Raw genomic sequence first — 16,763 nt, 5'->3', positions numbered from 1 at the left:
CACCATGCCCAAAGGAACTTGAGGAGGAAAAGGTTTATTTGGCTTATACTTCTGTATCACAGTTCATTATCAAAGGAAGTTAGGACAGGAACTCAAACGGGGCAGGAATCTGGAGGCAGGGGCTGATGCAGAGACCGTGGAGGGGTGCTGCTTTCTGGCTTGCTCTCCATGACTTTCTCAGTTTGCTTGCTTTCTTTCCTTCCTTCCTTTTTTTTCTCTTTTAAAAATTATTTATTTTACATCCTAACTGCAGCAGTTCCCAACCCCCATCTCCCCTCTGTCCCTGCCCCTCCATCATCCATTCCTCCTCCATTTCTATTCAGAAAAGGGCAGGCCTCCCATGGATATTGCTAAAACATGGCATATCAAGTTGCAGTAAGACTAAGTACCTCCCCCTGTATTAAGGCTGGGCAAGGCAACCCAGTATGAGGAATAGGGTCCCAAAGGTCAGCAAAAGAGTCAGAGACACCCCCTGCTTCCACTCTTAGGAGTCCTACAAGAAGACCAAGCTACACAACTGTCACATATATGCAAAGAGCCTACATCAGTCCCATGCAGGCTCCCTGGTTGTAGGTTCAGTCTCTGTGAGCTCCTATGATCCCAGGTTAGTTGATTCTGTGGGTTTCTTGTGATGTCCTTGACCCTTCTGGCTCCTTCAATCCTTCCTCCCTCCCTTCAGCAGGATTCCCTGAGCTCAGTCTAATGTTTGACTGTGGGTCTCTACATCTGTCTCCACCAATGGCCAGATGAAGCCTCTCTGATGACAATTAGGCTAGGCACCAATCTATGGATATAGTAGAATGTTGTTAGGCATCATGACATTGACATTCCCTCCTCCAATCATGTTTGTTTCTATCTTAGGTCTCTGGATCATTCAGCCTTTAGGTTCTAGAGCTCCAGGCAGTGTCAGGGGTGGGCTCACTCTCGTGGCATGTGTCTCAGGCTGGACCAGTCATTGGTTGGCCACTCCCACAACCTCTGTGTCACCCTTACCCCGGCACATCCCATAGGCAGGACAGACTGTAGGTGGAAGGTTATGTGGCTGAGTTGGTGTCCCAGTCCCTCCGCTGGTAGTCTTGTCTGGTCACAGGAGATGACCAGTTCAGGCTACATATTCACAATTGCTAAGAGTCTTCTCTGGAGTCATCCTTGTCCCCTTGAGGACATCCTGGATGTCCCTCAAGCCAAAAATGGATAAAGAAAATGTGTCACATCCACACAATGGAGCACCACTCAGCTGTCAAAAACAATGACATCATGACATTTGAAGGCAATGGATGGAACCAGAAAAAATCATCCTGAGTGAGATGACTGATGGCATGCACTCACTCATAAGAGGACATAAGCTGCAAAGTAAAGGATAACCATGGTACAATCCACAGACCAAGAGAGAATAGGAAGCAAGGAGGGCCTAAGGGGAGCACTCGGATCTCCCTGGGAAGAGGAAACAAAAGACATCTTGTGGGCGGACTGGGGGTGGGTGGGGTTGGTAACATGAGGGATCAGGTTGGGGATGGGGTGGGGAGGAAGAGATGACTGGAAAAGGGGGCACCTCAGGGTCAGGCAGAATCCTGGTGCAAGGGAAACTCCCAGAAATCTACACAGATAATTTTTTAAAATTTTAATTTATTCATTTGTTTTACATCCCGACCACGGCATCTCCCCCCCATCTACTCCTCCTCAGTTTCTGTTCAGAAAGGGCAGGCCTCCCATGAGTATCAACAAAACACGGCATATCAAGTTGCAGTAAGACTAAGCACCTCCTGTGTATTAAGGCTGGGCAAAGCACTCCAGTATGAGGAATGGGTTCCCAAGAGCAAGCCAAAGCATTAGGGACAGCCCCTGCTCCCACTGTTAGGAGTCCCACAAGAAGACCAAGCTACACAACTGTCACATATATGTAGAGGGCTTAGGTTGGTCCCATGATCACCTGTTTTCTTATAGAACCCAGGACCACCAGCTCAGGGGTGGTACCACTTACTATGGGCTGAGCCCTCCCCCATCAATCACTAATTAAGAAAATGCCTTACAGGCTTGCCTGCAGCTCTATCTTATGGTGGCATTTTCTTAATTGAGGTTCCCTCCTCTTAGATGACTTTGGCTTGTGTCAAGTTGACATAAAACTAGCCAGCATGTTCTGTAAGCCTATGGTCCCTACTTATCCCAGGATGATTTGCCTTGACATCAATACTATACGCAGGTGCTCTCTGCCTTCCACCTACCAGTCCTGGGTCCCTGTCGCAGGGGCTGCTGAGGGAGTCAGCTCCAGAGGCCACCTTCCCAGCCAGGTTTCCATCACTGCTCCTGGAGCCAGCTGTCTGAAGTCGTCTTCCCTGGGAAACAGGTTCTGAGCACAAGTGACTCCAGCAGGTATGCACCATGGGGGTAGGTCAGGGCTCCATGCTGAGAGACTGAGCACCAGCTCATCCTTTCGCATTCCAGAGTGCGGCTGGCCCCCAGAGCTTACCTGAATGGGGGTGGCAGGCTGGGTCTTTGGAACCCATACAAAGCAGCCCTTGGCCTGCAGACTAGCCCTGGAAGAGGGTCAAGCAAACTTGGGAGCTGCAGCTGTCCACAAAGGAGGGAGCACTTAACCATCTTCACTGGAGCACCTGGCAAGCTGATCCCCGAGAGGAGGGTGGCCCTCCAAAGGGGGATGATGCCTGAGCACTTTCATGAGGGTGTTTTGTTTGTTGCTGTCCAGGATGAGTCTGACATGGCATGGGTGGGGTCTGTGACCCAGGGGAAGTGGGCCCTGCTGCTAGATTGGCATGGGAGCCGACACCCGGGGTAGGTCTTCATGAGACCAGCCAGGCCATGATGTGAGTGAGGGTGGATTATGAGGTCCTCTGTGGTGGTGCGGGCTTTCCCTTGAGCTCAGGCTACAGAGACAGGCCAGTGCTTCCTTTCTGTTTCTCATGCTCCAAATGTTGTAAGGAGGTGGGAGTAGAAGAAAGGGTGAGCGGGACCGCAGTGTTAACGGGCATCTTGTTCTAAAGTGAACCGTGCACCCTGCTCTCTCATTTATCTGCTTATTATCTGTCCTTCTGTCTGTCACCTCCCTCCTGCCTGCCTCCTATATGCTCCTTCTATGACACCATGGACACGTGTCCTTGAGAGACAAGGCTTAGTCCTTTGGGGAGAAGGCTGCTTTCTCTCTCTTCACTGAGCCAGGCCCAGCCATCTTAGAACCCTGGCACAACTCCGGATTTCATTAAATCAAGGGAGAAAAATATTTTTGAAAGAGGGTAAATAGAACTTAATTTGCCATGTGCTTGGAATTAACACAGAACACTTCCCACTGGCCTTTGAAGGTGCTGGTGGTTGAAACAGCTTCATTGGCTCTGGCTTAGGCTTCAGGGATGTTCAAAACCTTTGTCATCAAGGCTGTCGGCTGGTGCTGGCTGGGGTGGGGTACACAGAACATCTTGGGTAAATGTTTGCCTTTCAGTGTCTGCGCTGAGGGATGGATGTAGCTGTGGAAAGCCATCTCCCGGATAGGAATCCCTCCCTGAACTCCACAAGGGCTGCTGCGTCCTCAGGGTGGAGCTGGCCAACAAGGAGGAAGACTCACAGGGGTCATTCCAGCTGCGCTTACCCCCTTATTCTGTTCAGGATATGCCGAGAACAGCTGGTAGCCACATGTTGTGGGGGAAGAGTCTATGCCATTGCTGCAATCTGACCATTTCCTGTAAAAAGTTCTTGCGTTACAGACTTAATCGCAAATGCTGTGCTGACGGTGCTTGGGGACAAGGCCCTTCAGAGGTAATCAGGGTTAACTGAGGCCATGGGGGTGGCCTCCAGGATGAGATTAAGAACTTTACTGTGTGTATGTGGTATGTGTAGGCATGCGTGGATGTTGGTTTGGATGTGACTGCATGTGTTCGAGGGTACATATATAGTTGTGTGTGTGGAAGCCAGGTATCAATGTCTGCTGTTGCTGCGTAGACTCTGCCTATCTTGTTTTTGGAGACAAGACCTCACATTCAGTGATTTGGTTATTCTGATTGGCCAGTGAACTTCAAGGATCTGTCTGTCTCCTCTTCCTCAGAACTGGGATTACAAGCACATATTGCCATGCTTGGCTTTTTAACATGGGTTCTAGATTGAACTCAGATCCTTATGTTTGTATGACCAATCACATTGCCATATGACCCATATCTCCCCAGCTCTGCAACAAGGGGCTTTTTTTTTTCTTCAGTTAAGGACTGAAGAAGCAGAAGCAGAAGGAAGAGGAAGTGGAAGTGGGAGGGGGAAGCAGAGGAAGAGGAAGGGAAAGAAGAAGAAACAGAAGTAGCAGCAGCAGCAGCAGCAGCAGGAGGAGGAGGAGGAGGAGGAGGAGGAGGAGGAGGAGGAGGAGGAGGAGGAGAAGAGGTCCAAGCTAGTACACTCACTCTCATCCCATGTCGTGTGTCCAGGCATGGGATGATCCAGCAGGAAGTTCATCACCATAAACAGCCCTGCCATCTTGAACTGCTAGGCTTCAGAAGCCGGTGCCTGGACAGATACGTGATTACAGCAATAGAAGATGGAGAGATGAGGCACTAAGTGGTACCCATTACACACGTTATTTACCTGTGTGTCCCAGTTTGCTTTCTGTTGCTGTGAAAAACACTGTGACAAAGAATAGCTTAGGGAGGAGAGGGTTTATTTGGCTTACACATCCTGAGCACAGTCATCACTGAGGGCAGGAACTCAAATAGGAACCTGGAGGTAGGAGCCATGGAGGAAAGCATCTTACCGGTTTCTTCCTCATGGCTTGCTCAGTTTGCTTGATTATACAATCCAGGGCCACCTGTCTAGGAGTAGCACACCCCCAGAATTGTCTGACCTTCCTACATCAATCATTAATTAAGAAAGTGCTCCAGAGATGTGACCACAGTCCAATCTGACGGCGGTAGTTCCTGAATTGAGGTTTCCTCTCCTCAAGTGATTCTCATTTGTGTTACGTTGACAAAAACTAACCAGCACAGCTGACTCCTTGACACCCTGACACACGAAGACATCACTGTAAAGTCATACCCTTTTCATTTCTCTTACCCGAGATTGCATGTTAATATCACAATATAAAACACAGCCCAAGTTTTCAAAGTTGTGTGATCTTTAAAAATGTCAATATTTAAGAGTCCATTTAAAAATCCAAAGTCTCTTAACTTCAGGATCCTGTAAACATCAAAAGCAGGTTATGTATTTTATTATTCCAAGAGGGAAGAACCAAGGTGTAATTGCATTTGAAGCCAAACTGAAGTCGAACATTGTGTATAGCTCAATGTCTAATGTCTGGGACTCACTCAGAGTCTCCTGTGCTCCAAAGTGCTCAGACAGCTCCACTTCTCTGGCTCTGCCATCTGCAGCACGGATATCTTGTCTTGTAGGCTCAGGCTGGCTCCATACCATACCTGGCAGCTCCAGTATTATGGGATCTCCACTGTAAATGAGGCTGTATCTCTAGCTATGGCCCCTCTTTATGGACTTCAGCCCCATTACATGGTGCCAAGCCTCAGCTTCTCCCATGGCCTCTCCAATCCTGCGGTTTCCATGACTTTAAAACCAGTTAACCAGCACCCATTACCCCAGTAAAGCAAAGCTTTCACTTCAGTGGTACTGCTCTTTTGTTAATCACAGCTGATTCTTCAGCCCCATATTACACAAACGTCCCCCAAAGTATCCTTGCTACTTTTGAAACTTCACAAGCCAGTGGGTTCTCCAGCCCCAAGTTCCAAAGTCCTTGCATAATAATCCCTAAAAACAGCATGGTCATGTCCATGACAGCAATATTCCACATGATGGTACCGATTTCTGTTCTAATTTGTTTTTCCCTTGTTGTGATGATAAATATCACAGCAAAAAGCAAATTGGTAAGGAGAGGGTCTGTTTGGTTCACAGGTCCCAATCACAAGCCATCGGAAGAAGTCAGGGAAGGAACTCAAGCAGGAACAGAGACAAAACCACAGAGTCAAGCTGTTTCCTGGCTTGCTTTCTTATCCAATCCAGGCTAACCATCTACAGTAGGGTGTGTGTTCTCACCTCAGTTAACCTAAAACTAGAAACCCTCTCACAAACACACCCAGGGACTCCTGTCTTGGTGACAGTAGGTTCTGTCAAGCTGACTGTCAATACCATCACGGAAGTGAATACAGGAATAAAAAACCCACTCCCAGAAAATGAAGTAGAAAAGATGAGAACGTAAGTAAGAACTATTCCTGGAGATAGAAGATAATATCATAACCATGAGACAAGATTAGGGGGTTGTGGAAAAGAATGAATTAAGCAACCTTGGCAATGAAGAATTTAATATGTAGTTGAATTAGTAGGAGGGGCCAAGCAGAAGGGACCTTTGTGATTACAAGATCAGGCTGGAGGCTAGAGAGAGGGCTCGGCAGGCAAGAGCAGATGTTGTTCTTGCAGAGAACCTGAGTTCTGTTTCTAGCATCCATGTTGGGAAGCTCACAGCTGCCTGTAACTCCATCTCCAGGGGGATCTGACGCTTTTGGCCTCTGTGGGCACCTGCACTCATGTGCACATACTCCACTTCTGACACATAAAAATAGTTTTAAAAAAAGATGAAAGGACTGGAAAGGGTGGTCATTGGTTAAGAATACTTACTGCTTTTACAGAAGATCTGGGTTTGATTCCTAGCACCCACATGATGGCTCACAGCCACCCCATAACTCCAGTTCCAGGGGATCCAGTGCCTTCTTCTGATTTCCACAGGCTCCTACATGAACATGGTGTATAGACATACAATCAGGCACGAACACATATCTATGCAAAATAAATACACGTCTTGAGTGCTGCATATGGTGGTGTCTGGCAGCATAAGGAGATGCTAAAGTTCAAGAATTCCTTTATATAGATCTTCCAGAGGTGAAGAATGTAAAGAAAGAGGGCAATGGGGAGATAGCTAAGGTACTTGCCATTAAGCCTGAGTTTGATCCTCAGAAAAAAGCTAGATGTGGTGTCACATGCTTGTAATCTCAGCACTAGGGAAGTGGGGACAAATGGATCTCTGGGGCTTGCTGATTGTCAGTGCCTGCTGGTTGGCAGTGCATGCCTAGCCTACTTGGCCAATGATTGACCGTTTCAAAACAAGGTGGGTGGCACTTTAAAAAGACACCTGACATTGTCTTCTGGCCTCAGCATAATGTATGCACATGCACATACCTGCACACACATGTTCCTACACAGAATTGATCAACCACTCAATCATCAATCAATCAATCATTTGAGTCCTGCAGAATATATAAAAAAGGACCTGGGTCTTTGGGTTGAAAGAATAAAGAAAATATCAGTCAAGACAAAAACATATGAACAATAAAACATTTTCCATACCTGGTTATCAATCTATTTGAGATTTCAGAATACTGATCAAAGGCTCAAACCTAAGCAAAGAAAACATTTCTCATGCACAAGCTGACTTCAGGCTTCTCATTGAATACAGGTGATCAAAGAAATGAGAGAAGCCTTTAAACTAGAAAGATTCATTAATAAGGGGCTGAGACGATGATTCAGTAGGCAAAGCACTTGCTTTTCAAGCACAAGAACAAGAATTTGAACCCAGGATTTGTGTAAAACAGCAGCAGCAGCAGCAGCAGCAGCACCACCACCACCACCACCACCACCAACAACAACAACAACAACAAGAAAACCCACCACATTTGGTGGCACAGGCTTGTGATACCAGTCCTGGAGAGGTGGAAACAGATGGATCCCGGGGCTTGCTACCAGATAGTTTCGCCTACCTGATGAAATCCGGTTCAATGAGACCTTGTCTCAAAAAGGTAGATGTTGAGCTGAAGAGACAGCTTAATTGCTAAGAGTACTTGCTGTTCTTCTAGAGCAGTGATTCTCAACTTTGGGGTTGCCTATCAGATAGATTTACAGTATGGTTCATAAACAGTGGCAAAATTACAATTATGAATTAGCAACAAAATGATTTTATGGTTGGGGTCACCACAACATGAGGAACTGTATTAAAGGGTCACAGCATTAAGAAGGTTGAGAACCACTGGGCTAGAGGACCGGTGTTTGGCTCTCAGCACCTACCTCAGGCAGCTCACAACCTTCTGTAACTCCAGTTCCAGAAGATCTGCTGCCCTCTTCTGGCCTCCTCAGGCACCTGCACACACATGGCATACACTCACACAGGTGCACACATACACGTGAATAACAACGAAAATAAGTCTCAGAGCCAGCATAGGGCACACCTCTTTAATCTCAGGAGTGCTGTATGGCAGTTTTCTCTGAATTGAAGCATTCCTTCCAGGAAGGACTTGGGAGGTAGACAGAAGGTCACATGTCTGGAAGAACAGAAACTTGGAAGAGTCTCTAGGCCCCTTCCCAGCAGTATGGAAAGGATTGCCAAGGGGAGGAGACTCTGACCAGTCCATCTGGTCAGAGAGGGGAGATGCTTGGACCATCAGCTGCCTGCAAGCTGTGCGGAGCTCCAGGGTTGCAGCTTTTGTGAGTCCTGAGCACACTGGGTGGGCTGTGTGGTGAGGTAGCTACTTTGGAATACTCCCTGCTCTGGCTTTGTAAGTAACCCCTCGCCAAGACTTCCATCAGGAAACCCATTGGTTCACCACGTTGGACTTTGATGCAATTGTTGCTTTGGTCTGTCTTGTGTTCCCTTTCTGGAGTGAATGGGCGTGCGCACGTGTGTGTGTGTGTGTGTGTGTGTGTGTGTGTGTGTGTGGTGTCTTCCCAAGAAAGATCTGCCACAAAACAGAGAAGTAGAAGCAGGCAGATCCCTGTGACTTTGAGTCAGCCTGGTCTACATAACGAGTTACAGGGTTGCATAATGAGACTCTGTCTCAAAAAGAGAGAAAAAGGTGAGCAACACTTGGGAACCTCTCACACCTGTGCATAGGTTTCCGTAAACACATACACAACAATAACAAATCAATAATATTCATTCTAAATATCTATTTTTGTGCAATAAGGCAATGAGGAAAATTTCAGATACAGCATGGCCCAGGACATCTATCATGCAAAACAGAATATTAATGCCACGGTAAGAATACAAGTCCAGACATTTCTCCCAATGTGATATGAGTTGGAGACATCAAAGCTTAGCAAGGCTGAACCACATGCCTAAGGTCACACAGTCCACAAGGGGCAGAGCTGGGCCTTTGAGTCACTGTGGCTCCAAAGGCTTTTCAGCTTCCACCCAACCAGAAACACTCATGGCCCTTGTCCACACCACAGAGTCTCAGAACCACAGAGTGGGCCTTCAGATACTGGTTCAGATCTCCACACTCACAGGGATTTGGAGTTAGTGCTGAGGAAACCTGCCAGAGATGGTCTGAAGAATCCCAAATGGCACAGGGAAGAGACCCAGATTTCTCACTGCTGTGAAGCAATGTTCCCAGCAAAGGCAACTTAAGCGGGTGTGTGGTGATGGCTCACAGATTGAGGGCTCAGTCCATCATGGTAGAAGGAGCGTGAGGTGGGGGCCACACTGCATCTCCAAAGCAGAGAAAGAGATGGATGCTGGTGCTCAGCTCACTTTCTCCCTTTTATTCAGCCCAGGATCCTAGCCTGTGGAACGATGGCACACACTCAGGGCGTGTCTTGCCCCCTCCATGAACCCAGTCCAGAAGTTCCTTCATAGACATGGCTTGTTTCCTAGGTGATCCCAGAGCCTATCAAGTTGATATCAATATCAACCATCACATTCAGTTCCTGGAAACTGCTTTTGAAGGCCTCTGGCCCCAAATCCCGAGCAGGCTATGAGGAACTACAGGGTGGGTAGGAAGGCAGCTTTTGCTGGAGAGAGTAAAGAAAGCCTGAGGGAAGGGCAGGAAACTGAACAGACTTCAAGCCCACTATAGATGAGGGATTTCCTCCTGCGATCGTGTTCTACCCAGCATGGGGCACGGCTTGCTGGCCGCATCCTAAGGGATTTTCCCCCTCTTCCTCCCAAACTCTGAGGCTTTGGGATATCCTTGCACAGACTGTCTGCTTTGTCTGTCTCAAAAATTAGGCAGCTCAAACAATAGTTCAGGAGGTTGGGAAGATAGATGGGGAAGCTCTCTCTCTCTCTCTCTCTCTCTCTCTCTCTCTCTCTCTCTTTCTCTCTCTCTCTCGTAGCCCAGGCTGCTTTCAAACTGCATCCTCCTTCTTTAGCCTCCAGGTTCTGGGATTACAGGTGTGCACTTTCACACCCAGTTTAGGGTCTCTTCTTGTGAGAGTCACATCCATGTGTCTTCCCTTGACTCCCTGACTCTGGCTAACTACCAAATCCCCCCTCTACAAGACAGCATGTTGAGGGGTGGTACTTCAACTTAAAATTGGGGCAGGGGGATGAAGGGAGGCACAAGCATGCTTTCCATAAAACCTAGAATGTACAAACCAGAGAAAACAGAGCTCAGTTTGATGCCCATCTGTACCTGCAAAGACCTCACCCGCCTTCTACCCTCTGGCTGTCTTCGGGACAGGTTCTGGTTGGATGGCATATTCCATCTTTGCTATTATTGGCTATCACTCTGCCTCTACCCTGCAGTGGGCCCAGATGACCCTCTGATTGGCACTGCCTGGCTAAGCATGTCTCTAAGCCAGATATTTATTCCTCAAGGGCTGGCGGTTGCGCAGGCTGCTAAGGTGCCCGGCTGACATCTTTTATTCGGGACTGGAAAGATCCTTGGTGGTTCTGTGGGGGCCCCTGAGTGTCATGGAGGGCAAGCTCATGGATGTTTTTCTTGCTTCGTTCCCCAGTTTAGCTTGGCTTTCTGTGTGTGGGAAGGTTGTGCTGTTCAAAATCTTGAGCTGCTGCCTGGAGACTTGTGGCTGAGGGGAATTTCCTTTCTCATTTGATCCAAATCCTGCCAGAGTTAATGAGCCTGGAGCTAAAAGCTGCACTGAAATTGCAGTGATGAGTTTATTCTTGGCAAAAACTCATTTTTCCTCTGCCTTGAGAAAAGGGTACTAAAATGACTTATAAGAAGTTTTTTTTTAAAAGCCTTCTGCATGTTAAAATTCTTGGAAAACATGTTTTTAATGATTTGAGTGTAGATTAATAAGAAACAAATGCTTAACATTTGTGAAAATAAAGTAAAATAAAAAAGAAAGGAGGTTGGTGGGTAAATCCCATATGTGACTTGCTGAGGAAGCCTGAGGGTGTGGCCGGCCCTACTGATGTGTGTGACAGGAAGGCTGAGCCCCTGCTCAGCCACATGTGAGACTCCTTCCTTCAATCACTTGTGTACCAGCCAGACTGATTGGTTGCACTCACAACCGGGACCCTCTGGACATGGAGATGTGCCACATCCAACATGACTCTGGGGATAGACCTGACTGGGATGAGGAGGGGAATGGAAAAAAAAAAAAGACCAACACACAGACACAGAAAAAAAGGCTGGGACTGGGGAAACATATCTCTGAGGGAGAAGAAACCTCAGCACCCTGGAAGCTCAGTGTGTTTATTAGATAGACTTGAACAGAGGGGTGGGGTTATTATGTAGCGCTGAACATGGAGATGAGGTTACAGTGTACAGCTGGATCAAAGAGGCAGCTTGGCTAATATCAGCAGGAGCAGTCTCAGAAGTAGAGCCGTCTTCAGGTGGGGAATACCGGCGGATAGAAAGGTGGATATTTTCTGCACACACCATCAACACACACACATGGACCAGAGGAAGGCTTTTTGCCATCCTTCAGACCCTCATCCTGGGAGAAAGCCAGCTCATGTCAATAGCACACTTCCACTCAGGTTCACACACTCAGTCTTCCTCCGCTCTCCACAGAGAAGTGAGACATATTGGCGGCTGTGGTCATTTGAATGTAATTGGCCCCCATAATCTCATAGGGAGTGGCACTATTAGGAGGTGTGGCTTTGTTGGAGTAGGTATCACTGTGGGGGCGGGCTTTGAGGTTTCCTAGTCTCAGGATACTGCCCAGATTTTCAGTTGCCTTCCTGTTGCCTAAAAGATGTAGGACTCTCAGCTACTTCTCCAGCACCGTGTCTGCCTGCCATGATGATAATGGACTGAAGCTCTGACCTGTAAGCAAGCCACCCCATTAAGTGTTTTCATTTATAAGAGTTGCTGTGGTCATGGTGTCTTTTCACAGCAACAAAAACTCTAACTAAGAGAGTGTCCCAAGGAAATCACAAGTGAGTCCTCCTCCAAGGAGACACGCTGCCTTAAAGATCCTGAGATGTAAACTGGTGATGCCAACTGGTGACATTTGCGATACTTCCTTTTTGTTAGTAGTGTCTCTTTTTCAGGGTTCAGGCCTAGTGTGGTGGTTCCCTCCTTTAGAGAATGCCCCCTCCCACTGCAGACTATTTCCTGTGGGATTTGAAGCCCCCTCATCTTCTGTGTATGTAACCAGGCCTGGCCAGGACTGAATGTGGGTAGGAAGGGGACACCCACACAGACAATGATGGTTAGCTCTGCTTATCAACTGTTTTCGTTTTCTGACCAATGCTGTGATAAGACACTGGCAAAAAAGCAAGTTGTGGGAAGAAAGTGTTTATTTGGCTTGCAAGATTTTTTTTTGTTTTAGCTGGGGATCAAACCCAGGGCCTTGTGCTTGCTAGGCGAGTGCTCTACCACTGAGCTAAATCCCCGGCTTGCAAGTTTTACAGTCCATAATTGAGGAAAGGCCAGGGTAGGAATGTGGAGGCAAAGAACACGGGGGAGTGCTGCTTACTGACTTATTTCCCCTGGCTTGGCCACCATGCTTTCTTCTACAACCCAGGCCTACCTGCCTAGTCTAGTGGTGGCATTTCCCGCAAGGGGCTGGGCCCTTCCACATCCTTCATGAACCAAGAAACTGCCCCACGGACATGCCAGTAGGCCAAGCTGATGGAGGCAATTCCTCAACTGAGGTTCCCTCTCCCCAGGCGACTCCAGTTTATGTCAACTTTGACAGAAACTAATCTGCACATAAACTTGACCAGATTTATACCCACCATGGGAAACAATTCTCTTGGCATGTCTGTGTATGCAGGTATTTTGTGGCAGCAAATGAAGAGTAACTGATACACACACACACACACACACACACACACACACACACACACACAAAGTTATCGAAGGGATCCATCCATTTATGAGTACCTTTAGGCCTGTGTTGTATGTTGTATGGTACTTTTCCCTCTAGTCATAATCTGATGTGATTTTTGGACTTTGCCTCGTAGCCATGAAGACTAGATCAGAACAGAACAGTGGTGGCCAGATCTTCTGTAAAGGAAGAGAGTTATGGACAATCCCTAGGGAAGGATCTAGATATTACTCCTGCCCCTCCATTCCAGCTGCAAGTGATTTTGGAAGATACCATATTACATAGAGAAGTGCAAGGCTGATCAAAAATGGAGTTCGGCTGGGCGGCAGTGGCTCATGCCTTTAATCCCAGCACTTGGGAGACAGAGCCAGGTGGATCTCTGTGAGTTCAAGGCCAGCCTGGTCTACAGAGTGAGATCCAGGACAGGCACCAAAACGACACAGAGAAACCCTGTCTTGAAAAACAAACAAACAAACAAACAAACAAAAACAAAAACAAAAACAAAAAGAAGTTCCATAATGCAGTATCTTTGAGGTTGCCAGCTATAAAGGGGTGGGATTTTGCAGTGATGCAGCTGGTTGAGGAGGGTCATTCACATCCCTATTAAATAACCCCTTGCTCTGTAAGAAGGCACAATAAAACCATTGATCTCACCAAGTTGGACTTTGGTGAAATCATACTTAGGTCTGTCACTGGGGCCCATCTGGGTGACTGGGCATTTACTTGTATCCCCTCAGAGAAGGTTAATCCAACAAATTGGTGCCCAGTGTGTGGCAATACAGATACAAAGATGAGTTTGGGAAGGACAATTGCGTGGTCCTGGCCCTGGGTGACCAGCCTGAGGGTGGGGCATCCAGGGGGGATCCTTATAAAGCCACTCTTCCCAAACTGATGTGTGTCTTTTGCTATGGTGGCAATTGCATGGATCTTGCTATGGGTAGTGAGACACATAATTAAATCTGAACCATTGGGAGCTGGAGTTTCGGTCCAGAAAATTCCAGGGTGGCAGTCTTCATCTATATGGTATGGAATTGGACACCTGTTTGATGAGCGGGGTTGGCCGGATGAGTGTGGGGATGCCCTGAGAAAGGCTGATGGTTTAGGACAAATTTTACTAGCCCTCAAAAGTAGCCCAGAAGGAATAAGAGCATGGCAAGCTGCCCAAGAGGCTTCATGGCCACTGCCATATGCACTAAGAGATACTGAGGGGGGAAATAAAGTCAGAACAAAAACAAAAGGGGGAACTGAGCCACAGAGCCCACCTGGAGGAGATGCTACATACAGCTATCTGGTAAAACACCTGCATTCAATTACCCCATTTTAAAGGAAGCCATCCTAGCCTTTGCACGCTTTCATCTGCTTCTGTAAACACACCTCGCCACAAGAGGAGAATCTCTTGCTGTTTGATCTTGCTCTCACAGACCCACGAAGGCTGATCGCTACTCAAGCCTACTGATGACGTAATCATTTACAATGATGCTGAGAACCCTTTAAATACTGTCCGAACTGCCGTGCCATTGCACACGGTTACGGAGGCCACTTCACCGAATCCACACATAATAAATTCTTCTGAAATCTGCTCTGTTTCTGGTACCTGTTTCACAGAGGTTTCCCTGCCTCTGTTTCCCATCACAGTACATCTGAGGCCTGAGTGGCTGCTCAGCAGGAACTTGTTTGTATAAAGGAAAAATTACAAGGAGAAACAGAGATGGAGAAATGGAGATGCGGCTAGCATCCTCTGCTTAGGTCTCGGATGTCGTGGTTAAATTGGATAAAGAAGGAAATGAGATAGCTGTACCAGATGGCTGTTTCTCACAGCTGGGATGCAAAAAAAAAAAAAAAAAAAAAAAAAAAAAAAAAAAAAGGCACAAGGTAGATCTGTTTCAAAGATCCCTTCATGAGATCCAAAACCTTGGAACCCAAGAGAGGAGTTGGATGGTGAAAAAAAAGAGGTTGAGGTAAAAGTGGCAAACGAAATCTCAGGTGCAACTTTTAATAGAGAGGAAGGGAAAAAAAAATCATGATTCAACATACAGATGGGGCCTTACTAATGAATGACCCAGTACAGAAAATCAACAACAATCAGGCAGTATTCTATCTTTGAACTGCTTGAGTTTGGGAAGGTCTTTCAAGTAAGAAATGAAAAAACTCTCTCTTTTGGACTGTGAGGCTGTGGGACACGGGGGGCAGACTGGATGAGTCTGAGTTCTGTGGAAGCTGAGACACTGTGAGGAGCAAGACCTTCATTTTGAAATCAATTAAAGAGACTATCAAAGGTGAAGTGGCTTTTTAGTATTCCATTCTGGAGAAAGGGAAAGGACCACAGGATTGAGAAAATGCAAAAAATGCCTTGCGTGCTGATTGGGCATGGGTCAGTGGTTTTTAAAGTCTTGATTATAGGAACTTCCTGTTCTCTCTCTCCTATAGCCGGGTACTGCAGCAGGTCTCTGTGCTTCTCCACCCCACCCCCCTTCACAAATTGCTCATCCCATTGGTTCAGGATACAAAGCCTCATCTAATACATATTCTGGAGTTTGAGAATCCATCTCTTTCTGCCTCATTTCTTTCTTTTATAAAAGATTTCTCTCTCTCTCTCTCTCTCTCTCTCTCTCTCTCTCTCTCTCTCTCTCTCTCTGCATGTTTGTTTGCCTGGTCTATGTACGCACCACGTGACTGGAGCTAAGTCAAGGACAGCTTCTAGACTGGAGCTGGACGGGGTGGAGGTGGCACTGGAGTGGGCATAGACCAGGAGCCATAGACCATAGATCAGGTGAAGGCAGCACATGGTCTGCACTCCCAGAGCTGGGCCTGGGAGTTTAGAGACAGCTCAGAGGCAGGCATGGGTCAGAGGGCATGCACTTATCTTTATAAGGAAAATATACAGAGCTTTTCCCTTGGGTACCCACAATTTCTTTCTGATTAGAACAAAAGAACCTTCAGCTGGGTGTTGGCTGACGACAAGGTTCATAGTCCCCCTTTCCTGCTTCAGCCTCCTGAGTGTTGACATTATACATCTGTACCGCTGTTTCTTATTTAGTGAGATTCTATTTGTGTTTTTCTTTTCCAAATTGATCTATTCATCCAAAAGATACCTGTTGGGGTTGGAGGTTGGGGGCTGGAGAGGTGGCTTAGTACTTAAGGGTACTTCCTACTCTTACAGGACTCGGTTTGTTTATTTGTTTGTTTGTTTGTTTCCCCTAGCATCCACAGCAAGCAGCTCTTAGGGGATCTGCTCCCTCTTCTGGTCTCCGTGGGCACCTGCTTTCAGGTGGCATGTACCTACACAGACATACAGGCATACACATAAGTAAAAATAAAAGTTCAAAATAATCCTTCTTTGTTTTGAATTTCTTTGTGTCTTTAATAACTGTAAAGCAATGTATAACCACCATCATGTTGCCCTTTCGTCTGCTTCTTGTGGGTTAATGCTTCTGTTTGTGACATTTGCTGTTTCTCACGCATGGTAAATGATCTTAATTGTGGCTTTTGTACTGTTGCCTTGTGAGCTTGTCTTCATAGCAGCTTTGAGAATCCTTTTTGGGCTTAAATGAGGTCATGTCTATTCAGATTTAGTCTTTGTGTTTATCAGGTTATCCAGGCAAGCCACTGGCCTGTCACTGACGGTTTTTAAAGTGCTCGTTTCTTAGCTTGCTTTATTGTGGAAGGAGTGTGATTTTTCAAATCTAAAACCTGTGAGTCTGGGGCTCCATTGTCTTAGGGGAATTTCTTGTGTGTGCCTAGAGACCAGGTGGAGGAGA

This window comes from Onychomys torridus, chromosome 18, assembly GCF_903995425.1.
Source record: "Onychomys torridus chromosome 18, mOncTor1.1, whole genome shotgun sequence".
Taxonomy (NCBI): Eukaryota; Metazoa; Chordata; class Mammalia; order Rodentia; family Cricetidae; genus Onychomys; species Onychomys torridus.
The sequence above is the reverse complement of the archived record's forward strand: the minus strand, read 5'-3'. Positions refer to the sequence as shown.